Consider the following 27,766-nt stretch of genomic DNA (forward strand, 5'->3'; position numbering starts at 1 on the left):
AGTATTCAGAGAACATAGACATTTAGAAAAGGCATTGCAAAATATACAACCAACAGAAGAAAAACTCCTCTCCGGGCTATAACACAGCCATGTAACCACCGGGCAAAGATCTCTCTGTCTTCTCAGCAGCCTTGCCTTCTTTCAACTACCAAATAGCCATTTTATAAGGTTTCCTGTATTCCCTGATTGTTCCTTGTCCTGTTACTCCACCCTGCACACACAGGCATGATCTTGGGCCTGGTCTACACTACGAGTTTGTTGGATTTAGCAGCGTTACATCGAATTAACCCTGCGCCTGTCCACACAATGAAGCCATTTTTTTCGACATAAAGGGCTCTTAAAACCGATTTTCTGTACTCCTCCCCAACGAGGGGATTAGTGCTGAAATTGACATCGCCGTTTCGAATTAGGGTTAGCGTGGATGCAATTCGAAGGTATATTGGCCTCTGGGAACTATCCCACAGTGCACCATTGTGACTGCTCTGGACAGCACTCTGAACTCGGACGCACTAGCCAGGTGTACAGGAAAAGCCCCGGAAACTTTTGAATCTCATTTCCTGTTTGCCCAGGCGAGCTCATCAGCACAGGTGACCATGCAGTCCCAGAATCGAAAACGAGCTCCTGCATGGACTGAACGGGAGGTACTGGATCTGATCGGTGTATGGGGAGAGGAATCCGTGCTATCAGAACTACATTCCAAAAGATGAAATGCCAAAACATTTCAAAAAATCTCCAAGGCCACGAGGGACAGAGGCTACAGTAGGGATGCAACACAGTGCCGTGTGAAACTTAAGGATCTCAGACAAGCATACCAGAAAACTAAAGAATCAAACCGACGCTCCGGGACAGAGCCCCAGACAGGCCGCTTCCACGCTGAGCTGCATGCAATTCTAGGGGGGACCGCCACCACTACCCCACCCCGTCCGTGGACTCTGATGACGGGTACTCTCCGCCATGCCTGAGGATTTTGCGGATGGGGACGATGAGGAGGAGGACGATGAGCTTGAGGAGAGCACACAGCATACCATTCTCCCTGACAGCCAGGATCTTTTTCTCACCCTGACTGAAATACCCTCCCAAAGCAACGAAGCCGGAGAAGGGACCTCTGGTGAGTGTACCTTTTAAAATATAATACACGTTATAAAAGCAAGCGTTTTTTAATGATTAAGTAGCCCTGAGGACTTGGGATGCATTCGTGGCCAGTACAGCTACTGGAAAAGTCTGTTAATGTGTCTGGGGATGGAGTGGAAATCCTCCAGGGACATCTCCATGAAGCTCTCCTGGAGGTACTCTAAAAGCCTTTGCAGAAGGTTTCTGGGGAGAGCAGCCTTATTCCGTCCTCCATGGTAAGACACTTTACCATGCCATGCTAGTAGCAAGTAATCTGGTATCATTGCATGACAAAGCCTGGCAGCGTATGGTCCCGGTGTTCACTGGCATTCAAGCAACATCCGTTCTTTATCTCTCTGTGTTATCCTCAGGAGAGTGATATCGTTCATGGAAACCTGGTTGAAATAGGGGAATTTAATTAAGGGGACATTCAGAGGTGGCCGTTCCTACTTGGCTGTTTGCCTGTGCCTGAAAAGAAATCCTCCCCGCAGTTAGCCACGCGGTGGCGGGTGGGGGGCATTGGCGCTGAGCTGTTTGCATTTGGCTAGCAGGGATCTTCCCTGATACTAGCCACATGGTGGGGGGAGGGGTAAAGTGATCATCCCAGAGAATTGGATGGGGGGTGGGGTTAGTTTGGTTTCTGCTGCTGCATGTTAACCGGAAAACCGCAGCACTAAATGGCCAACTCAACATGCTTTGCTTGGTATGGGAGAGGAGGGCTCTGCTGTTATGAAGGTTGCAGAAGCCGAAAGACTATGGCTTACCATGGCCGCCTGCAAGCCGAATTCTGTTGCCCGGCCCTGCGTGTGTGATCTCTCACACCAAAGCCACAGGCACTCAATATAAGATGCAAAATGTGACCCTGTACCAAAATCACATGTGCTATGTAATGTGAATAGTGTTGTTCACCGTGAAAGAGTATAGCCCTTGTTCTGTAAAATGTATCTTTTTAAATACTTCACTCCCTTTTTTTCCCTCCAGCAGCTGCAAATGTTTCAAGCCTCCCTCCTCCATCCCAAAGGCTATCTCAGATAAGGCAGTGAAAAAAACGCACGCGCGATGAAATGTTCTCTGAGCTCATGCAGTCGTCCGGCACTGACAGAGCTCAGCAGAATGCGTGGAGGGACACAGTAGCAGAGTACAGGAAAGTGGCTGATGAACGTGAGGAGGGGTGGCGGCAGGAAGATCAGAGGAGGCATGAGGCAACGCTGGGGCTACTGCGGGATCAAACGGACATGCTCTGGCATCTGGTGGAGGTTCATGAACGGCAGCAGGATCACAGACTGCCACTGCAGCCCCTGCTTAACGGCCCTCCCTCCTCCCCAAGTTCCATAGCCTCCTCACCCAGACGCCCAAGAACGCGGGGCATGTGCGGGGGGGAGGCTCCGGGCACCCAACCACACCACCCCAGTGGACAGCCCAAGCAACAGAAGACTGTCATTCAAGAAGTTTTAAAAAAAGAAAAGGAGTACTTTTGGCACCTTAGAGACTAACCAATTTATTTGAGCATAAGCTTTCGTGAGCTACAGCTCACTTCATCGATGAAGTGAGCTGTAGCTCATGAAAGCTTATGCTCAAATAGATTGGTTAGTCTCTAAGGTGCCAAAAGTACTCCTTTTCTTTTTGCGAATACAGACTTACACGGCTGCTACTCTGAAAGAAGTTTTAAAGTGGCCTTTTCCTACCCTCCTCCCACACCCCACCTGGGCTACCTTGTGAGTTATCTCCCTATTTTTATAATCAATTAATAAAAAAATACATGTTTTTTAAATGATAGTGACTTTATTTCCTTTGCAAGCAAGCTGTGATCGAAGCGGGGAGGGCAGATGGCTCACAGGGAATTTAGAGGCAACCAAGGGGGTGGGTTTTCATCAAGAAGAAACAAACAGAAGTGTCATACAGTAACCTGGCCAGTCATGAAACTGGTTTTCAAAGCTTCTCTGATGCGCAGCACTTCCTGCTGTGCTCGTCTAACAGCCCTGGTGTCTGGCTGCGCGTATTCAGTGGCCAGGCGATTTGCATCAACCTCCCACCTCGCCATAAAAATCTCCCCCTTACTCTCACAGAGATTGTGGAGCACACAGAAAGCAGTAATAACAATGGGAATATTGGTTTCGCTGAGGTCTGACTGAGACAGTAAACTGTGCCAGCGACCCATTAAAAGTCCAAATGCACATTCTACCACCATTCTGCACTTGTTCAGCCTGTAGTTGAACAGTGCCTGACTACTGTCTAGGGTGCCTGTGTACGGCTTCATGAGCCATGGCATTAAGGGGTAGGCTGGGTCCCCAAGGATAACTATAGGCATTTCAACATCCCCAATGGTTATTTTCTGGTCTGGGAAGTAAATCCCTTCCTGCAGCCATTTAAACAGACCAGAGTTCCTGAAGACGTGAACATCATGTACCTTTCCTGGCCATCCCACGCTGATGTTGGTGAAACGTCCCTTGTGATCCACCAGTGCTTGCAGCACCATTGAAAAGTACCCCTTGCGGTTTATGTACTGACTGCCCTGGTGGTCCGGTCCCAAGACAGGGATATGCGTTCCGTCTATAGCCCCACCACAGTTAGGGAATCCCATTGCAGCAAAGCCATCCACTACGACCTGCACATTTCCCAGAGTCACTACCCTTGATAGCAGCAGCTCAGTGATCGCGTTGGCTACTTGCATCACAGCAACCCCCACAGTAGATTTGCCCACTCCAAATTGATTACCGACTGACCGGTAGCTGTCTGGCGTTGCAAGCTTCCACAGAGCTATTGCCACTTGCTTGTGAACTGTGAGGGCTGTTCTCATCTTGGTATTCTTGTGCTTCAGGGCAGGGGAAAGCAAGTCACAAAGTTCCATAAAAGTGCCCTTACGCATGCGAAAGTTTCAGAGCCGCTGGGAATCATCCCAAACCTGTAACACTATGCGATCGCACCACTCTGTGATTGTTTCCGGGCCCCAAAATTGGCATTCCACGGCGTGAGCCTGCCCCAGTAACACCATGATCTCCAAATTGCTGGGGACCACCGTTTTAGAGAAATCTGTGTTCATGTCCTCATCACCGCACTGCCGTTGCCTCCTCACCTGGTTTCTCAGGTGCTGGTTCTGCATAAACTGCACGATAATGTGCGAAGTGTTTACAATGGTCATAACTGCTGCGGTGAGCTGAGTGGGCTCCATGCTTGCTGTGCTATGGCGTCTGCTTGGGCAATCCAGGGAAACGGGCGCGAAACGATTGTCTGCCGTTGCTCTGATGGAGGGAGGGGCGACTGACAACATGGCTTACAGGGTTGGCTTACAGGGAATTAAAATCAACAAAGGGGGGTGGCTTTGCATCAAGGAGAAACAGAATGGCCCCCTCAAGGATAGAACTCAAAACCCTGGGTTTAGCAGGCCATTGATTTCACGGAGGGAGGGAGGAGAAAATGAATACAAAACAAATCTGGTCTATTTCTTGTTTTGATCCACTTCATCTCTTTATACATCTTGCTGGCAGCAGACTGTGCAGTACGACCGCTAGTCATCATCCTCTCCTGGGTGCTTGGCAGAAGACGGTGCAGTATGACTGCTGGCCATCGTCATCTTCTGGCTGCTCATTAAAAGATGGTGTGGCAGGACTGAATCGCCATGAAACGAAACTTAAAAGGGTAATGACCTGGCTGAGTCACTCCCATGTTTGTCCAGGCGCCCTTGACCTCACCGAGGTTGGTTAAAAGAGCACCCTGAAGTTTGTCAACGAGAGCTACCAGTCATACTGCACCGTTTGCTGCAAAAAGGCAACGAGCGGCTGCTGTGTAGCAATACAGTACCACGTCTGCCAACACCGAGGAGACATACGGTGACAGTGAGCTGAGTGGGGTCCATGCTTGCATCTGCTCGGGTAACCCAGGAAAAAAGGCGCAAAACGATTGTCTGCCCTTGCTTTCATGGAGGGAGGGAGGGAAGGGGGACCTGCCAGAACCACCCGCGACAATATTTTTGCCCCATCAGGCATTGCGATTTCTACCCAGAATTCAAATGGGTGGCGGACACTTTGGGAACTGTGGGATAGCTCCCCAAAGTGCAACGCTCTGGAAGTTAATGGTTGCCTCAGTACTGTGGATGCACTCCACTGACTAAATGCACTTAGAGCATTTGTGTGGGGACACACACAATTGACTGTATAAAAACGCTTTCTACAAAACCGAATTCTAGACATTCGACCTAATTTCGTAGCGTAGACATGGCTTTAACAAAGAATTAACTCTGTGCCTGCTGCAAAATAAGCAGGAACTCTTGCCCTTGTCACCGTAGAGAAGAACAAATAGTTTCAGCGATGATCATTGGGGCTATGGATAAAGCATAGTCACTTTGGAGTTACTCACTTGTTCTCTCACTGTGTCTACAAACCTGCCATTGGCTGGTCCAGACACAAGGGGACGCAGTGATTCTCGCTAACTCTTATTCATCTACTTCTCAATTTTAACACGCAGGAAACGCCATTTATTTCTTAACATTTTATAACTCAGAACCCATCTCCTTATTCTGCCTTTGAAGCATCCAGCCCTTTGTGAGAAATGACCAGCTGTAGGCAGCCTGCACGGGCCAATGTTCATTAAATGTCTCACTCAACCCCAAACCTCATGAATTGTTTAATGGACAATGGAGACAAAAGCCTTGTTTCTTCATGTGTCAGCTCTTGTTAAGTGCCTCCCTACCCCTCTTGCTGCTGGCTATAAACAGGGTTAACAATCCCAGTTCTTAGACGCAGTGAGTGTGTGCACACTTCACACAGTGGCAATCACATGCACACAGCCAAGATGCACTTGCTGCACAAATATGTGAACGTGCTCATGCAGAATGCACAGAGGCGAATGCCTCTTCCAGACACACCACCACAGACAGGCAAATGTCCACACCATGCACAAGAAATTGTATACCTGCAAATGAACACACACGTAATGACCAAACTCACACAGACAGATTAATATGGGCAACGCACACGCCCATGTGCATACACACAAACAGACATTCTCTACCATCCGCACCGAGAGATTATGGGGGGGAAAATCACTAGTATTCACTAATTCTGTGTGCCTTGATTTTTGCATGTCCGTCTTGGGACACCTTGTATCTGATTTTCATAGGGAACGAGCACTGGAAAATCGGGCACAAAGTGTGCCCTAGAGTGCCGACAAAACCAGGTGCCCAAAAAATTAATGGACACTTTTTGAAATTTGGCCAGCTGCATGTACACTGAAACCTCCCAGGCAAACAGCCCCAGGGCACACACAAATCCTATGAGGTCTCAGACACAAGTGGGCAAATCAGACTCTTGCACAAACGTAGCGTTCAGTGAACCCTACCAACTCACTGTAAAATCCCTTTGGAGTCTAAGGCCAGATCCTCAGCTGGCGTAAAGCAGCATCGATCCATGACTTACCACAACAGTGACTGACACCATTGGAGGGTCTGGCCCTAGAACAGCTGAACGTTAGGGGTGAATGGAAGTAATGGTGAAGAGGGGTGGCAGCCTGTAGATAAAGCACGTTGATCCCTATGCTAGTGCCCAGCTCTTGGTGAGGCTCTCGTGGCATTCTCATCCTTCCCCAGCAGCAATGGGAGAGTTTCCAACACAAATAACGTTGCAGACTTGAAAATGCCGACCAGCTGGCAAAACGATGTCACCCCCACATGTAGTAAAGAGAGAGACAGCATGATTGGGAGAGAGAGAATGAGGAGATATTAGGAGTAAGTGCACAGGCAAAAAGAACCTGCTGGGGACAACGTTATTAGCCTCACAATGTACAGGGTGGGAGTGGAGATGTCTCTCAATCCATCTTTTGGCCAGGAAAGGGTGGGTGCACTATTCTCACCTCCTTTCTGACTGTTCCCACAAGCATGGCAGTAATATCCATCGAGACTAGATGCCACCCTTTGGAATATGCCCCCTGCAGACTGCACTCCATGGACTGACATCAGTGAGCTCTGCAAAATGTGAAGCCAGGTGACACCTGAAACGTGAGCTGAAAGTTTCCTCAAGATTCACCAGCCTTCAGGTTCTGTTTTATCTTTTTACTTCAAAATTATAAGAAATCCACAGTCCTGGACACACAAACAGGTGAGATTCCATGGCACAGCAGTGTGAATAACTCACAAAAAATCATTGATTTGATTAAAACGACATTTTCCTGATAGTGAATGGATCCTGAAATTCTCAAGTTTAATTATGATTTTAAATTACCGACATATTTTGGCAATACATAATCCTTGTCTTGCACATGGTATATATACTGTGAACATTAGAATAAGCTATAAAACTCACCATTTCTGCTCTAACTAGTGCTGTAACATTTGTACCACTAATGAAACCAATACAATGAAGATTGAATACACCACTGTATTTCCTAACCTGGTTAGATACATAAATCATCCTATTAGGGAACACAAACAAGACCACATGGTTTATGCAAGTAACCAGGAGAGCGAAATGTGAATTGCACAATCTGATATTCCATTTAAATTTCGCATTTGACAAATATTCATGGTAAACATTTCCTTTTCACAAGTATTTGTGTTAGCAAAGCTGGAATGCTGGCGTGTTTGCAGAAAAAGAAGGCAGAAAGGTTGCAAACGCAGTCAAACTGACATTCATTTTCAAATCTGAACAAATATTTGCAGAATTATTTTCTACCACTCACTCAGCTGTACTCAGCGGTTTTAGCTGACTTTTAAACTTCCACCATCAACTTCACAGCTCTTTACAGCTCTGGGCCTGCCCACTACTTTTCTCTCCTATTTCACTCCCCCTCTCCACCCAAGCTCTCCCAGCGCAGTGAATCTGGTTGCTCCCCCTTTGTCCTTCTCCCAAAAACAACTCCTTTCCTTTTCTTACGTCGCCTCTGCAGCCTAGAATCAACCTGTCCATCCTCTGTTGTGCAACCCCGCTCTCCTCCTTCTATCTCTTCTCAGTTCTCACTCCTGCTGGCCAGCCCTCCAGTGCTTACCTCCTCTGTACCACCTCTGCTCTTAAACAGCATATTTCAATGCATTAAAAAAGAAGTCCTGCACAAACACAAATTGTTATAAAGACATTTAACCCTCCCTCAAAAACAGGAGCGAAATAGAAGTGTATATAATGAAATGAACTTGTGATTTGTATTCTATATACATCATCTCCTGTACTATACCGAACCTCAGACCTCTCTCTCCCTCTCTCTCACACAAACACCGCTATTCTCTACTCTTTTCTGTAATTCCTTAGCGCAGCATCTTGCAAAACCTTCATCACATAAGTAATCCCATTAAAGTCACGGGGGCTACTCGCCTAAGCAGGGGTTTGCAAGACCATGTTCTTAAATGCTAAGCTCTCCAGGGAAAGAGACCTGTCTTTTTTATTTGACTGCAAAGCACCACATACACCCATTGGACTAGAGAAACATGGCCTGCTTTGCAAAAGTGCTGAGCCCTGTCAGATCATGTTGACTTCATTAATGGACACTCAGCACCTCTGCAAATCAAGATTTCAATAAATAATAATTGTTACTAATATGCTTTATATCATTTTTTGTTTCCTTCAGACCTTCATACTCAAAACAAAATTGAGGGGCTGTCAACTGATGTGGATCGGAATCAAAGAAACTATTGTTTTCCCAGCTATAATCACAATGCCAGAGAGCAAGGTTTTCCCTTTCCAGCCATAATCACAGGCTAAGCTCCCAGGACACAAGCTTTTTCTGGGACACTGGACATGGCATCCACGCTATGTGTGTGTTTATATTGCTGTTCTTTTTAATTTCTGACAATTCTTTCCAGATGGCCATTAACTGGAAGGAGGGGTGGAGGAGGGAGAACCAAGTGTGTGTGGGTTGCTGCTAGTGTGGAAGGTCCAATATAACAGTATAAGCAATAAATCTTAACACCACCCTATTGATAGCTCATGTGACCTAAGCAAGGAAGATGGGGGCTGTTTTGCTGAGACTCACATTCCAAGGATGGAAGTTGTTTGCTTACTGTTTTCACATTTGCCATCAGACACTGCCATGCTCCATCAAGCTCCCCGTTTTAAACACTTAAGAAGGAAAGCAGAAGGGGGGTGGAGGGTGGGGAATCCACTTCTGTGTTTAAATGTGTCTCAACAGCTATATGAGCATAAACTTGGCTAAAGTCCCGTTGCAAAATTATTTGTTCTCCTGTCTGTATGTCTGAGAAGCAGTCCTACATAACAAAATTCAGTTGAAATTATCAGACACAAAATTGTCACAGTATTCAGGTCAAAGACTTGTTTTTGATGTAGTGAATGGATTGAGGTGTAAATACAAATAACTTCATAGTTTGCACTGCTGTAGCCCTGTTGATCCCTGGATAGTAGAGAGACAAGGTGGGTGCGGTAATATCTTTTATTGGACCAACTTCTCTTGGTGAGAGAGAGACAAGCTTTGGAGTTTACACAGAGCTCTTCTATAGGAAGGAGAGAGATTAGTATCTTCAAAATCTTATTGTTTCTTCCTAATGGCCCATCAAGGCTTATGGCCTGTTGTCTGGTGGGTGTTTCCCAAGTACACACCCAGCTGTAACTTTTGCATAGTCAATATTCCTAACTTTAGATACAGAAATGATACATGCATATAAATTGGATAATCACATTCAATAAATTATAACCTTTCCAATGATACCTTACAAGACCCATCTTGCATAAAATATATCTCAGTTATGCTATATCTATATCATAAGCGTATTTCCAAAAAGAATATGGGGTGTAATGTCACAGACCCACTGAACGCTTGAGTACTGTGGCATTTTGTCATTGAACTATTGTCAAAGGCATATTTGAATTCCTTCTCCCTCCCCCCTCCCTTTGCTTTCCTCTTCCCTCACCTTTTCTGCTACACATTTGGACTCCACAGTTTTCTAGGAATTGTATAAACTCGCTGGTTATTTCTCCATGTCTCTCACTCTTTGATCTGTTTCCTATTACCAACTGTTTTCTCCTCTGAGTCTCTGTTGCCTCTCTTGAGTTTATTCCTTTCCCTCTTTTACCATCATTGTGTTTTTCCTTTCAGTATTTTTGCTTAGCTCTATTAACTTTTATTTATTTTACTTTCATTCTTTTACCATGTTTCTTCTCTTAGCTCTTGTGCACCATCTTTGTATATCTTTGTCTACCTCTCTCACTCTCCCACCACAACTAAATTACCCACACAATCTCTCCTGCTGCGGAACCGCACTATACCGTATTTCTCTCCCCACCAACTCTCTGCTAAAGCCTTTCAGTCCCTATTTGCCCCTTCCTTCATTCCCCTCTTCACTCTCCACCAGTTTCCTAGAGCATGCCCTATGTATGAGGTCTGAAACCCTCACATAAAAGAGAACATTTCAGCTAAAAAATCACGAGACACTGGGGGAAAATGTTAAAACTCAATTTGTGGTTAAGGAGCAAATAAACATCCTGTGTTTTCCAAATTCTCAGAAAAAAACCCCCTAAGAACTTCTCTTTTCCTATTTTAGGCATCTCAATTGGCAAACAAATTAGTTACTCCAAACAAAATTTAGAGAGGGATAGACAATAGGAATGGAAGTGAAGATTCAGCCTTGACTATTGAATCACTATCAATGCCTCCAAAATAGGTGGGGTATTAAATTTGAGGAGAGGCATGGTTTAGTGATTGTGGCACTGAGAGGCACAGACTCCTAATGTTTGCTCTGTCACCGACCTGGGATATGTCTTCACTCCCTAGTTAACCTGAGTGTGAGCCTAACCCTGTGAGAGCATCCCCTCAGCAAAGCCCTACCCGTGTTACAATGTCCTCACTGTTTCTGCACTCACTGGTGTGCCTCACGGGGGCATATCCCATGAGCCTTTGTGCTGAGAAGCTCTAGGATTCTTTCCCAGTCAATTGTCTGTCCTTCCGGGTAAATCTGGGAAGACACTGGTGGACTATCAGCAGTTGAGTGATTTAGCCTGATTGTCTCTACAAAGTGGGTGGGTTCCAGACAGAGTTAAACTTGAACCTCGGCTCCAACCCACCGCCCAGCTTGGTGAGCTAGCCTGGGCTCAAAGCACCTCCATACCTGGGTTAGAGGTTTCTCTAGGTGAATGGGAAAGGACTGAGGCTAAAACCTGGGTGAGAGCCCTGTTTAACTGTGGAGTGAAGGCATACCCTTGGTGTAACCTTGGATGAGTCACATTATCACTGTATGCCTCAGTTTCCCTGTCTGCAAAATGAGGATAATGATGCCGACCCACCTCACATTTAGGAACGTTTGTAAAGTTGTAAGTGGAGACCCCTGGATGATACATGCTAGAGAATTTCAAAGATATTTATTATTGATGCACAAATGTCTTGGCTGTTGGCTACAGTGAAGGAGAGGAGACAGAAATGGAAAGAATGTGACAGCTTAAGCAGAAGTGTGGCAGAGGCTGTTAGAGGGAAGAGGCTAGAAACACAGCAGGCTGCTTCTGCAGTTGCTGACTGCACTGCTCAGGGAGGAGGGGTCACTCTTGACCATGCCATGGGAACATGCACGGTTCTATACACATTGGAAACGGCCACCCACTGCCTCTGTCTCTTGAGACTTTTCCCCTGACTCATGACGGGAACTTCAGCTCGCCTGGTTTTGATTTCTTCCCTCTGCTTTGGTTTCAGTGTTTTGACAGCACGTTGTGTGCGGCTGTCATGGCCTCTCACTGGGAGCCAAACCCTAGGGGACCAGCACTCTCCACAGTGCAGGGCTGTGACAGCACAGCATCCAGATGGGCATGGGAGAGGGAGGAGCAGGAAAGGTAGAGAGCCATGGTATAAGCAAAGAGTTGCCAGAGAGAAATAGTAAATTAACCATCGCTGCACCTTCAAGTGTGTGGACTCCATCCCAAACCCTGACTCCAAGAGAAGATCCCCAAGTTGGAGGGGTCATTTCAAGGCTCCGCCAAAAGGTCCACTGAACTTCAACAACATGCTCAGAAGCCTAGGTGCCCCCCACTCAAGGCAAGGCCTGCTTCATGGATGGCCTACTTCGAGGGGACCCAAAAGCTGGTGTTTGGGGTAGTGCCCCAGGTAGTCACCAGAAAATGAGGCAAAACCTAAAAGTTTGGGCAGAATTTGTTTGTTTGTCTGACCCCTGGTGTTGGATTGGAACTTGTCAGATTTATACCCACATGGGTCACAGCTAGGAAAAGGGGCCCAGCATTTTGGTTCAAGCTTCTCATTCTGGGGCATTTTCAGCAAACTAGGAATTGAAACTGGATTTTACAAAGGAGATCAAGAATTTATAAAAAGGCGATCTCAGCAGATTCCTGTGCTGAACTCCCCCACAACCAGCCTGCCTGCTCAGGTCTTCTTCAGCCTCATCAGTTATCTTCACAGTCTGGTCATGCAACCCACCCCCCCTAGTTATTACATGCACGCTCTCTCACTCACACCCACAGAGCCTGGCTATCCCCTATGGAAGCTGCTCAGCACATAAATTTGTGCTTAGCTTTATTTTCACTGTAGCTTTGCAATTCACTTTTACAAAAATAAACTCTCCTACGTGGAACTTTTCCAAACAGCCAAGAGGCCAGAACAAACAAATGAAAAAACAGCCATATCAGCAATTCTCCAGCCATGTAAATTGCAGACACTGAGTTGATGTAAAAACAGCCACCATCCCAAAATGGTTGTACTGGGCCCTTTGCTGGTGCTCCTCTCTGTTCAGCCGGCGCTCCCCTGTTTATCCGATCTAATGCAATAAAATGCGTAATTAATTTCTAAACGCTTCTGTTGAGCAGTGCAATTTGTCAAGTTGAGTTGTTAATAGAATTAAGCTTTTTATCAGCGATTAGCAAAAGAAGGTGAAAAAAAATTAATTACGAAATTGTATGCCTCCCTGCTTCAAAGCCAGGTTTGGGATTAAATGTTTGATAAAGGTTCCCTGGAACATTATAAAACATTTAGCAAAAAGCTGCTTTCCCCGTAGTGCTTTTGCAAAACAAATTCTGCACAATGGGGGAGAAAAAAGGGTATAGCAAGCACATTCGAGCATGTGTAGGGTCAGCTTTAAAAGCTGGAAAATCCACTGTAGGGAAACTCACCCCTGTATGAATCCTACTGGCTATACACCCTGCCCATATTTCACTCCTGAGAGTCTATCACGTGGCCTTTTAGATAATCTAGTGGGTTGGGGATACATAACAGTGCATCACAAACATTATTAGTTATTAATAGAATTGTGTGTGTGTGTAGGAAACATGCAGACTGGCTAACATTCACCAAGAGGTAATAAGGTTGCCAACTTTCTGATTGCAGAAAATCGAACAGCCATGGCCCGCCCCCTGCCCCACTCTTCCCCAAGGTCCAGCCTGTGCCCAGCCCCTTCTCCAAGTCATCACCCCTGTTCACTCCATCCCCCGTCCCTCCCTCGCTCTCCCCGACACTCGCTCATTTTCTCCGGGCTGGGGCAAGGGGTTGAGGTGCAGAAGAGGGTGAGGGCTCCAGCTGGGGGTGTCAGCTATTGGGTGGGGCCAGGGATGAGGAGTGTGGGGTGCAGGAGGGGGCTCTGGGCTGGGGGGTAGGGCGGAGGGGTTCAGATTGTCGGAGGGGACTTCAGGCTGGGGCAAGGGTTTGGGGTGTGGGAAGGGGTGAGGACTCTGGTGTCAGGCCAGAAATGAGTGGTTCGGAGTGCAGGAGGGGTGGGGGCTCCTGCCAGGAGTACTGGCTCTGGGGGGCAGGGATGAGGGATTTGGGGTGCAGGAGGGGTCTCATAGCTGGGACAGAGGGTTGTGGTGCAGGAAGGGGTGCGGGCTATGAGCAGCGCTTACCTTAGGTGGCCTCTGGAAGCGACTGGAATGTCTGTGTGGCTCCTAAGCGGAGGGACCAGGTGGCTCTGCGTGCTGCCTGCACCCACAGGCCCCACCCATCCAGCTCCCATTGGCCATGATTCTGGGAGCCACGTGGAGCCAGGGAGCGTGCCATAGCCCCGCTGCACCGCCAACTGGATTTCTAACAGCCCAGTCAGTGGTGCTGACTGGCGCCACCAGGATTCCTTTTCGGCCAGGTGTTCCAGTCGAAAACTGTATGCCTGGCAACCCTAAGAGGTAAACCCAACCTCCTCTCCTTTGCCATTGTAGTGGAGCTGATGCAGTTCCACCACCTAACCAAAGGGTGGCTAGTTGTGGGGGAGAAGTGGGGTTGAAGGATCACAACTCCGCAGCCTTGGGGAGAGGTTTGGCCAACGCTGCCCACTACAGCTTTGTACAGCACCTGACCTGACTACTCAGGCTAGGTGCTGAGCACCTATATTAGCCCTAACACACAGGAGGAAATGTTCTGGGCTTTATGCTCTATGTGATTGATGAAAGAAATACTGTGGCTAGCTCCGCCCCCCCCCCCCCCCGTCACCTCTGTCCTATAAACACAGGGCCAAATGGTGCCTTGGGTGTTTGAACTCCCACTGAAGTTGTTAAAAGATATGCATCTGAATCCCAGATTGGAATCTGGCTCATGCTGGCTGTGTCCCAGCCAGAGAGTTACCAGGGGCCTGGCATGGATTTCAGAGGCGATACGGTGACTCCTCCACTGACCTAGCCAGTGTGCGCTTGGACCAGAAGAATGGAGCTATATAAACAGAACTTGGTGTCAAGCTGCCTGCAGTGGCTCCAATATGTAAGTACCAACCTCAGGGCAGACTGTTAGGAACCAGGGCACAAACCCCAAACTGGCTGAGAGTTCTATACTTAGATTTCACCAACCAATTATCAAGTGTCAACTCCTCAGGCAATATAACAGACTAACTATGGAGTCACAGACAGTCCCCTTGGGTACTTCTATCTGTCTTGCCAACCAGGTGAGTGTACTATTGTGACAGATGGTGCCTTACACCAAGAATCACAGCAATATTGAGGTCACTCCCAGTCCCAAAGGACTGTGACATACACCGTAGCTCTCACAAAAAGACAGTGCTTGTAGCCAATCCTATAATAAACTATTTAAAGACTTATTAAATAGGAAAAGGAAATAAGAGTTATTTGCAAAGTTAAAGCAGGTAACCATATACACACATATGAGTTACAATCTTATGTTTCAAAAAGTTATAGAAGCTTATATAAGTAAGCTCTATATGGCCATTAGCACTAACCCAGGCCAAGCAGCTCGGGACCTTTTGCTCATGCCAAGAACCACCCCCCCGACCCCCGCCATTCCAACCAACATAGAGATCCAGTTTCTTCTGTTACGGGTTTTTATCCCCTCCTCACTTGTGCTTTGAGCTGCAAATTCAGCTGATGAGAGGAATCCACTTGCATGACTCCTCTTCATGGGTGTGGGACAAAACAAGAAGTGTCTTTTGACCTCTTTAATTTTCCACAATAGGCTGTCTGGTGTCGATGGGTCTTCCCTGTTGGGCAGAATGTAAAGTCTTCTGTTGGAGACCATTGCTTCATATTAGTTAATGTCTCTCTCCTGTCTGGTGATTTATACAGTCAAAGAGTTTCAGAGTAACAGCCGTGTTAGTCTGTATTCACAAAAAGAAAAGGAATACTTGTGGCACCTTAGAGACTAACCAATTTATTTGAGCATGAGCTTTCGTGAGCTACAGCTCACTTCATCGGTATGCATCCGATGAAGTGAGCTGTAGCTCACGAAAGCTTATGCTCAGATAAATTGGTTAGTCTCTAAGGTGCCACAAGTACTCCTTTTCTTTTTACAGTCAAAGAGGTTGACAATACAATCACTCACATATTACCTTTTCAATATGCGACACAGATGTTATAAGCGAGATTACTGCCTGCAGCAACTCTCAAACATTCAATAAAGTCTAAACCCTAAACACATTCTCATAAGCCTAATACCCGTTTTAACAATACTAACACACAGGTGAGCCAGACCGATTCCAGCTATGTATTTGTCAGTCTTCAACTGAGGAACAGGGATGTTGGCATGAGTTGGTATCTTGTCTGCCAGCGTCACACTTGGTCATTGCTAAGGTTCCTACTGGTGATCTTTAGTGAAGATGACGTGCCAGAGTGATGTGGTGTCACCAGGAGCACTTGGATGGAGGCTTTGTTCCTATGCATGGAGACTGATGTCCATGTTTGGAAGAATTAGGGTACTGATCAGGCAGACTGTATGCGGGAAGCCCAGGAGGACTAGAGAAACATGGTGTGCTGCAGGGCAGGACTGAGCCACATTTGCAGAGCTCAGTATAAAGCCCCCCCAAGGAAAAATAGCATGCACCAGGGCTGGGTGAATTCCCCACTGGCCTCCCCAGCCAGGATTACCCACTGAAGCTTGGACTTCACAGGTGAGGGCCCAATGGAATGGTTTTGCAGGGATACTCAGCTGTGTTTGAAGCAGTCGTATGTCTCCTTGGGGATTTTGTGGGCACTGGGGCAATCTTCCTAGGGTTATTCTGGTGCTTTTCTTGAGGATGTTCACAATGCCAATCTCTTCTTCTGAATTGCCTAAAGACTCAATTTACCTACTACACGATAAGGTTCATTTTCATTTGATTTTCCAATCGGGAAGTGGGGAGCTCTTTAATGGAGACAATTTTGAACAGATTAAGAGACGATATGGCTGCCGAGTTCATTATGAAATGGCATTTTATTTTATATCCTAACAAACGTGCATCTGCCTCTTCCGTAATGCAGTAACTCTTCCAATCCACACATGTGCCAGGATGTGTGGGGCTCATAGACTCACCATCTGCTTCACCATCATAAGCAACCCAATAGCCTGCACATTGCTGAAACAACGGACTACTTTTGTAATAGGCTTTATTTTATTTATGCCACTGCTTTGCTTGGATCAATCCTTCCTTTTCAGTTCCCTGCTAAGAGCTGCCTTGCTGGGGAGGCCATGCCTGTCCCAGCTGCAGCTAAGCAGAGGCCCCTGCTGCTACGGGTTGGAGGAAGTTCAGTTCCCCTTCCCATACATGTTACACACACACAAGTACAACACAGACACCTGGTGCGATCTTCCCCACATAGATCTGGCTGATTCCCTCACTCCTGCCCTGCAGGCCCCCCCTGCTATTCCAGCCGTGGGCACCCCACACAGCTCTGCCAATGCCCCTGACTCCTGCTCTGCAGTTCCCCTACTATTCCAGTCCTGGACTTCCCCACATAGCTCTGTCAATGCTCCTGACTCCTGCCCTGTAGCCCCCTCTGTTATCCCACCCTGGGCTCCCCACCCAGCTGTCAATGCCCCTCCATTCCATCCAACAACACCCTTTTCTATTGTTCTATTTTTGTCCTGTGTAGGGTCCCCCAAGCCTGCAAAAGCATACAACCCCCTCATTCCCACATTTCCATATTTTTCCTCAGCCTTTCCCTCACTCCATAATATCCCCCGTGTTACAATCAGCTGTCAATCTATCCAGGCTCCAAACTCTTCCTTGGCCCTTCACAAAGGAGGGTGCATTTGTTCTATTTCAGGTGAGACTTTAGTATCCTTCAAACGTTTGCAGCAGGAAGGTATAATTCTGAAATGATGGGTGGGGGCAGGAGGGAGGAAGGCTAACAAAATGTTTCCATTCCTCTCCCCTTGAGAGCTTACATTTTGCTTGCTGCTTCTCTCCAGGGTCACAATTTACTTAGGATGTTAAAACAACCTCCATCCCACCCTCCCCAAGCAGCCTTCATTCCCCTCCCCTCAGCTCCACACAAGAGGAAAATTGTAGCGAAACACTACTTAATTATCACACCACGTAACTAATTAAAAGCTAAATGCTTGTGTGCGGTATGCTAATGGGGCATTAGAGAGCCAGCGTGCTTTGGTAAAGAGACATGGGCCCCCTCATTTCCCCTTCACCTCCCTGCAGGGGTTTCAGGCTAACAGGCAACAGTGATGAGATGGGAATTTATTATGCTGCATTAGAGTTTAGAACTTTATGAGAGGGCACCGAGGTCAAGCAACTTGATCAGCACAGAGGGGGAAAAACACCTGGGCAGGAACCAGGAGAGAATACGAGTGGATGGTTTGCTGCAGGAAATTACAAGTAGCCGAGAATAGTTCCTAGCTAGTGCTGTATACAGGGAGTCTAGTTCTTTCCTCTTTCGGTGCCTCCTGGGAAAGAGAAGAGTCTCCGGACAGGGGTGGGGGTGTTAAAGTCAGTCTTACAGGCATGGTTTGTTTCAATTCCACCTTCCCCATGTCTGTCTGACTTCCATCCCCCCTCCACACTGTGCTACAAATCCATTAGGACGTGATCCTAGGACCAGTTTACAACACAGATCATTGAGTTGTGCTCGCTCAGCAGCCTTTTTCACAGCACAACCAAGCGTCAACAGTATTTGTGCATCCACCCTACTAAGCTGCTTAACTGTGTTGGTGTCGTTTCACCCGGGGAAAAACTGGGCAGCTCTCCTACAGTGCCTTAGCGAGGGAGAAACTGTCCCGAGGACAAGCAGCCAGAGCAGCACCAGCAGCAATGTAGGCACAATGTGCTCTGAGATGCCCTACAGCACAGAGAGTGGGGATGGAGGATACTGGTCAAACTAGTTACACAGGCATGATTAGGAGATCCTCTTCATCAGTACAGCAAATGAAGAGTGTTAGGATACAGTTGCCAGAAGCTGGGATTGGGCAACAGGGAACGGATCACTTGATGATTACCTGTTCGGTTCATTCCTTCTGGGGCACCTGGCATCGGTCACTATCGGAAGACAGGGTACTGGGCTAGATGGACCTTTGGTCTGACCCAGTATGGCCGTTCTTATGTACAGGAAGACAACTGGGTTCCCTAAGATGCTGGCAGGGGTAACATATTGTTAGCTGCCGCAGGTACTGAACCAAGTGCTAGCCGTGGCATGTTGGCAATAACTATGCTTAGAACTAACCACATTACTAGCTAATTACTACCTTGGTTAAGAACTGCAGTGTAAACAGGACTACAGCATTTAAACTCCCTAAGCAGAGACCCTGACTGCTCCATTTTCAACACAGCTCATTGCCCCATTCAGCAAGCTGCATCTTCTGTGGAGGTTAGTTATCTCCTGTGGAGGTGAGGGGAGGGAGAGAATGAGAGTGGGAGAGACCCAAAAACAAAAGCAAAAATTATTATGGGCCAGGCCATACAAGCTATGGCTGCAGCGGGAGGGCAGAGTCCATTCCCAGTTAAAAGCCTTTGCACTTGGCCCGCCTCTCCATTGCCTCCTGCTGGTCACTCTTAGGACATGGGGACATCAGAGATGGATTTGTGCTGTCTTCATGACCACATCCCCTGGCCAGGGAAGAACATCTCTGCGCATGCATGTCTTAAAAACAGAGATGGAGTGTTTGAGATAAGTTGGGGATCCAGAGGACTCTGTCTGGGACACAATTTTATTGGAAGGGTGATAGGGATTGTGGTCTTGGGTGTGGATCTGGATAGATCCCACAACTCCAAAAGGAAATGAGGGTGTTGCACCAATGTGTAGGTAGGGCAGCGATGCAAAAAGCATAGATGGAACCTCTGCACTTGGACATACACCCAGAACTAGCTCCTGCCATTGGACCACAGCAGGGACAAGCCTCAGCAGTTACAGTGGTTCACTCCCCCGACCCCGGCTTCCTCCACACTTCCCCTTCTCTCGGCACAGGTCACTAGAAGGGGTAGAGTAAACTGTCATAATGAAGGCCACCACAAGGACAGGTATTTGATAGGAAACAAAGGAAATGCATATAAACCCTGGGAACTAAAAAAAACAAGAGGATTCATGCAGGCTTTCTATCGCCCACACATCTGTTGGGGGTTTGATAAACAAGACTTCACTCTGCCAGATCCTGAGGGGCCCTGCCCAGCTGCCCCCTTTCACAGTGGCTACATCTGATGGGCCACGTTCTCCCAGGAGATATATCTACCCTGGTGTTTACCAAGGAGATGGGGAGTGATTTCTGTAAAGGGCAAGAGACCCTGACCAAACAGCCTCAGAAATGATCTTCCCCTGAGTGTAATTTGACAGGAAATTCAGTTCCCCCCACCAACTCCCTCTGGAAGAGGCTTCTAGAAGTTTCTTTCCGACTGGCATCTGGGATAATGTTAATTACATCTAGCAAATTGCTAAACCAATAACCTGTCAGAGGCTAATGCACCACTCTCTTCAGTGCCCGTAGTGCATCATGGGAGGGCGCTCCCATTGGGATGCCTAGCCTTGTTTCCTGGCTCTGTCTCTTCCTCTCCTGTGGAGCTCTGTGTAAGCTGTCAGCTCTTGTTCTTCCCCTTCTCTCCCTGTTTCATTACTTAAGTCAAGCTACATTCTTCACTTTCCCTCACTGCTGCAGTCTCTATTTCATCAGCCGCTTCTCTCCTTCTTTGGGTAAGAGGGAAAACTCTATTAACACCAGAAGTGGGAAGATTTCACAATTCACAAGACCAGGGAATTTACAGCGGGATGCTGATTTACTCCCATATCCCATGGAGAGAGGGTGAGCTGGAATGGAGAGAGAGAGGTCTCCTACCTAACAACAAATTCTGCTGGGTGAAGGTTGGTCTTCTTTGAGCAATCAAGCTCTGTACTACTGGTGGCAAACCCCACATGTTTTGTTTCTTTACATCCCATGCCCAGAGATACTGTATTCACTTGATAATATAAAATCTGGTCACCCTAACTTGGCACTGATGTCATCAGTGAAGGCTGGAGTTAGTGCAGCAGAGGAGAGGTTATAATACTGTGCCATGACGGGGAAGCAGCTCCCACTCTGGTGCTGGAGGGTTGTGTTGGGGAAGGACAAGGATGGATATAAAGTAGGGTTGAGATAAATATGAGGAAGATGGGGTTCTGCTGTTCATTTATTTAAAAGCTGTCTGACCTGTACAATCCTCTAGCCTGTACCCTGGGCTTTGTGTTCTTGTTCAGACTCTCCTGCTACTCTGTGCTCGGGAGATGAGTTCACAATACTTCATGGATGGCCGTGCCTGGTTATCTGCATTCTAGAGAAGGATCTTCTGCTCCATGCTCTCTAGTCATCCATGCATCCACTTCTCCTTGGCTAGCTTTCTCTAGCTACATGTGCTCCCAGTGCATCAGTATCACATGATGATGTTCTCATCGCCACATCCTCACAACAAACAAACTCTTGACATTCAGGTTCGGTGTGGCAGCCTCAGGATGTGTCTAATCTGGCGACTGATCCTGCCCCCTCCACTCCTTTTGACCCCAAACCAGCACCCGTACTTTATGGATATCCCAAAGCGCCAGATTGTCAGAACAACTTCAATTAAAGCAGTGATGGGCCCTGTGCCACCACCAGCATCCATGGCCTTCCAGAGGCTGACAAGGACTAATTAGGAAATGAAACATTAGTTAAGTCGCTCTCAATTAGGGCCAGGATAACGTTTTCCTGGCAGCGGTGGGGCACTTTAACTGCTGGTCCCATGATGACTGTGAGCACATCAGACTTGCTGAAGGAGCTTTAATGTTTAACATATGTTGGAGGATTACAGAAACCCTCTCAGCTGTGACATTTCTGTGTGCTTCCTGCCTTCCCTATCCCCTGCAGCAACCTGAACGGCAAGCTCCACAGAACAAGAAAGATGCTCAGAGCAATTACCAAAAAGAAATATATGTGTATATATATCTCCCACATTTTCATACACATCTGCGACAACCTCCCCCTTCCCCTCCCCCCCCCCCCGCCCCCCAGCCTGCCCAAAACAGGCGAGATGAGATGAACAGCTTCTCAGGTTAAAAGGTATCAAATAAACCCCAAACCATGGCCAATTGCAGACAGTTTTTCAGCTACTAAGGCACAAAAAGACAGGGAGGTCAAGAGGGAGGTGAGCTTGGAATTTCTACAAATATAAACCAGATGCAGCTAAGCCTTGTATGGGAATCTCAGGGGGCCAGAAAGCAATAAGCAAAAACCTAATCCGACCAAAACAAAATGAAAAAGGAAAACTAAAAAGGCTCGTGTTCCCTTGGAGGATAACATGGTTTTCTTGTTTTGTTTTACTTATTTATTTTTGCAGGATATTAAAGTAAAGCAAAATTATAGAACACACAGTATATTTTACATTACAGGCCTTTCACTGAGCACAGTAGCTTATAGGGGCAAAGTGGCAGCACAAACACTTTGCTGAAATTAGAGAGCGGACTTGGACTCCCTTGTTCACTCTCTCTGGCAAGGAGATGCGGGGCTGATGAAGTCTGCTACAGCTGTAATGAATGCAAACTACAATATGTGCATCCAGAGAAGATCTGGACTAAGTCTGATTAAAATTTTTCCATTGCAACTATATTTCTGTGGAAAATTGGGTCTTTGACTAAATGAACATTTTTGGGAGGAGGGTCTGCTTTCCTTAGGAAATTTGACTTTTAATTAAAAAAAATGAAATCCCCCCCCAACAAACATTTTTGGGTGAAAGGTGAGAACTTTTCACTTTTGCTTTTTTATTTCTTCTCTTTTTTTTTGTGAAAAGTTGAAATTTTTCATAGAAAACTTTGAACAAAAAAACTCCATCCACATTATTTTCTCCATTTTCTTTGAAATTTTCTGTGGGGAAAAATAATCTATTTCATGACCAGCTCCAACATGCACTGTTGTGGTTTTGCCCCATCTCTAGGTGTCTGAGCCAAAGCCCATTGAAGTCATTAGGGATTTTTCCACTGAATTCACTGGTCTTTGGGTCAGGTCTTAGCTGCCCAATCAGCAGGAGAGTTTTTGCAAGGAAATAGCAGATACAGGTGCTTCTGTAGTCCATAGAACTGAGAGCTTTAAATTATTGCACTGAAACCCAGTACTTAGGTAAAGAGATATAGGTATCATAGCAGTTTTATCAAACACATCTATTTAGCATGACTGCTTTATACAGAACAAACCATATGCTCCTGGCGTGTCTCTGTCCCCGCTTACACAGGTTTTTGTCTAAAATCTGAGGTGAATTCCTCAAAAAAAATGCCCCTATTATTATTGTTCCAAAGTGCTTATCCTGAGCCAGATCTTTCCAAGCTATTACAAATGGTTCCTGGCAGCCAATCCACGCACAGCTGCAGAACCTACGTCAGCAAGGACAAAGAGGTTTACTATCCCCTTAGACATTGAGATCATTATCTGATCTCAGTTACACCAGGGTAAATACAGAATCTATGTCTGTAAATCTCCTCACTGTATTTTCCACTACTTATGCTTAAATAAATTGGTTAGTCTCTAAGGTGCCACAAGTCCTCCTTTTCCTTTTGCAAATACAGACTAATACGGCTGCTATTCTGAAACCTACAGAATCTAGATTACAGTCATGACACTAAAGTCAACAGAGTTACTGTAGATTTACATCCATGTGGGAGTTTTCATGTACTTAATAGTGAATAAAGTTAAGCACATGCTTAAGTATTTGCAGGATGGGGGTCTGTGTGTCATTCATATGCTGTCATTCCTTTCTTCTTGTTCCACCCTGCTGTGCGTGCAACACACCCTGCTTAGAAATATGGCATTGTCAACTATCAGCCTACCAGAAAAGTTTAGAAATGGCAATTTGGTAATTTGGGCTTTTTTTTTTTTTTTTTTTTTAAATGAGAGTTTGACTCTGCTTTTGGCAAGAATCAATTTATCTACTTACTTACCTATCTCACATTTAGAGCTGCACATGTGCTTATTTGCATTGACAACTGGATGGATGGATGGATGGATTAGACAGACAGACAGAGAAAATGACAGTATTCAGACCCATGCATAGTGCATCTCAGAAGCTCTACCAGGCAGCCTTTCTTGGAAATGAATTCCAGAAACCTTGAGATGGAGACTTTTTGTGTGCAAATGTGTGCAAATATTTAACTAAATTTGTCCCTTAATAAAATTTCTAGGGGACACAAGTGTCAACGGATGAATATATTACCCAGTAGGGTTAAAAGGGTTCCCTGCTGCAGAAATAAAAAATTTAAAAGAGGAGACACAGAAGGTTTCACAACTCCTGATCTTCCTTTAATAACATTCCCTTAAAAATGACTGAAAGACAACTTTCCTCCTATAAATCAGGTGCTTTGCAGCTGCCCTCCTGTCCTGAGATTGGCCTTTCTTGCTTTTAACAGCTTCCCTTCCTTCTCCCTCTGTCTGCGAATATGGCTGATTTACTTGGATTAACAAAGACATTGGCTACCATTTTGCAAAAAGTGCTGCTCAATTTGGGCTGATGAGAGATCTGAAAGTCTCAAAAATTGCTTCCATCATGAAAAATTTTAACTGATTTTAGAAAAATCTAAATCATGACTTGCTGTCTGTTTATTAGAACCTATGTACCTAGAATATGTCTTTTTTGCATGGAATATAGAGCAGCACCCACTAATCCTAGAAGTTCTCTGTGTTGTATTGGGAGACTTATACATATCCCTTTTCCCCTTGTATCCAATTTTGCTGTATCCCACTTAGTGACCCAAGTCATTGCTTGTTAGTAACCGGTGTGGTCTAATGGCCTGAACACAGAATTCGGAGCAAAACTCCCCTTTATAAATTCACTGCCTCAGTTTCCGTATCTGTAAAATGGGGTTCACATTAGTTATGGAACTCACAGGGGTCCTATGAATGTAACCCACACTCATTCAATGTGGTCCTCGGTTCCCAGTTAGTTGTGGCTGAGCCACAGATAGAGGTTCATTAGCCTTCTAGCCCCTTGGCTAACAGAGCTGAATTTTTTAACTTCAGAGGTAGAGGCTCATGCATTAAGAACCAGAGATATCAGGTTCAGTCCCTGCTGCCAATGACCCACCTAAGGCTGTTGTGTAACATGAGGATTAATTAATATTTGTAAAGCACTCGGAAGATGGAAAGTGCGGTATAAGTGCTAGCTATTATTATTTCCTGGGAAGAAGTTGACTAGACACACATCTATCACCTGGGCGGACTTCAGCTACAACTGTTTATTCAAACAAATAAATTGGTTTTAGTTGAAACTTGCCTGATGGGAATTGTAAATTGACTTGCTCCAGATCAGCCACAAAGCTTGCCATATGGGAGACTGGGGAATAAAATGAGCACACATGCACATGCATGTCATCATAGAAAAATAATAGCTCCAGGGGAAAAATAGACATATATTCACTCATTTAAGTGCAGTAAATCCCATTGCCAATAGATGAGGGGTGCTCACTGGACAATTTCATTCTGACATTTGTCGAGGAGAGGACAGCATACAAATTTTATATGAAAAAAATGTGCATGTGTGGGGGGAGGGAATCCAGGATTTTCTGAAAGCCTAAAATAAACTTTAATAGTTTGTTGTAAGCTCTTATGTTACAGGCACAGAGCTGAACTGCGCTCAGCACTTTACAGGAACCCAGGAAAATGCAGGGGCCCTGCACACAATGGCTTATAATCAAACTCAGACACATCGGAAATGCAGGGGAGCCACTGAGCCATGAGAAGATGCATGATCCGTGGAGAGACCAGTGCAGGAAGTGGGTTTAAGGAGTGATTAAAAGGAGATGGAGAAAACATGGCACATGGGAAATGGGAAGGTATTGCAAGGGGGGCAGGGACTGTCTTTTTGTTCTGTGTTTGCTCAGCACCATAGCACAATGGGGTCCTAATCCAGGACTAGGGCTCCTATGTGCTACTGCAATACAAATACTGAATAGTAATATTTATATTTTGTATTTTAGTGCCTTTTATTCAAGAATCTTGAAGCAATTTACAAACCTTAATCAGTTTAGCCTCACAATCCTGCAAGGTGTTCCCATTGTAGAAACGAGGCAACTGAGGCACAAAGAGGCAAAATAACTTGCCCCACCTTCACCCAAGGGGTAAGTAGCAGAGTTGGGACTAGAACCCAAGATGCCTAACTACCAGTGCTGTGATCTAAACATCAGATCATACCTCTTCACTTGTAGCAAATTAGAAAGACAGAGACACATGCTGGATCAGACCGATGATCCATGTAGTCCAGGATCCTATCTCTGCAAGTGGCCAGCAGCAGATGCTTCAAAGGAACGTGCAAGTGCACTATGCCCAAGGGGAAAGGTTTTTTCCTATTCCCCCCAGGCTAGTAAGTGGTTGGCTTGTGCCATAGAACATGAGGGTTTCGACTCCTTATATATGATCATCTTACCTAATGTAACTTGGCATCTTACCATTATCCAAACAAAGGTTTCACCCTGTTTTGAATCCTACAAAACTTCTGGCCTCAGTGCTATCTTGTGGTAGTGATTCCCACAGGTTCATTTTGCATGGTGTAAAAAGAGTATTTTGTTTTAAAAGGTTGCTTTGCTATTTAATTGGTCTCTCCTCCCCCTCCCCCTTGTTCTTCTGTTAATAGAAAAGGTAAATAGGAGCTGCTGATTGACCTCTATCCCATTCATTATTTTTATACCTCTATCATGTCTCCTCTTATTTGTCTCCTCTCAAGAATGTAGAGCTAATCTTTTAAATCTCTCCTTATGAAGAAGCCGTTTAAAGGCTCTAATCATTTTTGTTGTCCTTCTCTAGATCTTTTCTATTTCTGTTATATCCTTTTGTGAGATGGGGTGACCAAACTGAACAGCGTGTACAAGGTGAACATGTACCATTGATTTATATAATGGCACTGTATTATTTTCACTATTATTCTCTACCCCTTTCATAATGTACCCTCATTTTGATTGCTTTTTTTAAACCATCACTACACAATGATCAAGTGTATTTATTGAGCTGTTCAGAGCCAAGTTAGTCTTTTTTCCCCCTGTGTGGTTACAATTAATTTAGAACCCAGCAATGAGTATGAGTATTTCTAATGTGTTGTTTCCAGTGTGCACCATTGTTCATTTGCTACACTGAATTTTATCTGCCATCCTGTTGCCCTGTGAACTGCCTCTTCTGGACGGGTTTTGTTTTGTTTTTGTTTTTGTTTTTTTGCTGTCTTTTCTAGACTGGACTAACCTAAGTAATGGTCTATTGTCCACACATTTTTGGAACTCAGTGTTCACCCCTTTTCTGGGTTACCAACACATATCAAACGCCAGGCCTAGTAGCGACCCTTGAGGCATTCACTGCTGAACACCTTTTAAGGTGACAATCACTTATTTATTCTTTCACTTTTTTTGCTTTCTCTTACCTAGTTTCTTATCTATTATAGAATTGTATCTCTCATCCCGTGACAACTTTGTTCATTTGATAACCTCCCATAAGGGACTTAGTCAAAGACTTTTTGAAAGACCATATAAATAATATATACTGGTTCCCTATTATCCACTCTTTTCTCAACTCAAAGAATTTTAGTAAACTGAAAGAGGAATCAGTTCCTTTTACAGAAGCCATGTTGGTTTGTCTCTCTCATATTATCTTCATCTAAATGTTTTCATAACTCTGCCTTTAATTAATATGTCAACCAATTTATCTACTACTGAAAAAGAACTCACTGTTTTGTAATTCCCACAATCATCCCTAGTACCCTTTTTTAAAGATAAGTATGGGGTTTGTTTTAACTCTCTGGTACAATAACTGATTTTAATAATAGATTACATATGGTTGTTAGAAGCTCAGCTGCTTTATTGTTTGAGTTCCTTCAGAATCTTGCTCAAACATCAACTTCTTCTCATAATTTATTGCAGATTTTCCACTACTTTGCTCCTATGTGTCCCAAAGTGAGCACAAAAACAATGAGAACAAATTTCTTCACTCACTCACCACAGGGGAAAGTATTTGACACTCACTTTGTCCAGGTGTAGCTAACTGCACAACGTGAAAGGCAGGTTAGAATCAGTCCATTAGCAACCTGTTTGTTCCAGCAACTTCTCTTTTGACACCTCGATATCTGACAATCCCTCAT

General features: G+C 45.5%; 1 protein-coding gene across 1 annotated transcript in view; it reads right to left on the reverse strand.

Moving 5' to 3' along the window:
• Positions 1 to 27,766, reverse strand: part of LSAMP (limbic system associated membrane protein) — a 434,442-nt gene that overhangs the window by 329,916 nt on the left and 76,760 nt on the right.

This window comes from Eretmochelys imbricata, chromosome 1 (genome assembly GCF_965152235.1).
Source record: "Eretmochelys imbricata isolate rEreImb1 chromosome 1, rEreImb1.hap1, whole genome shotgun sequence".
Lineage (NCBI taxonomy): Eukaryota > Metazoa > Chordata > Testudines > Cheloniidae > Eretmochelys > Eretmochelys imbricata.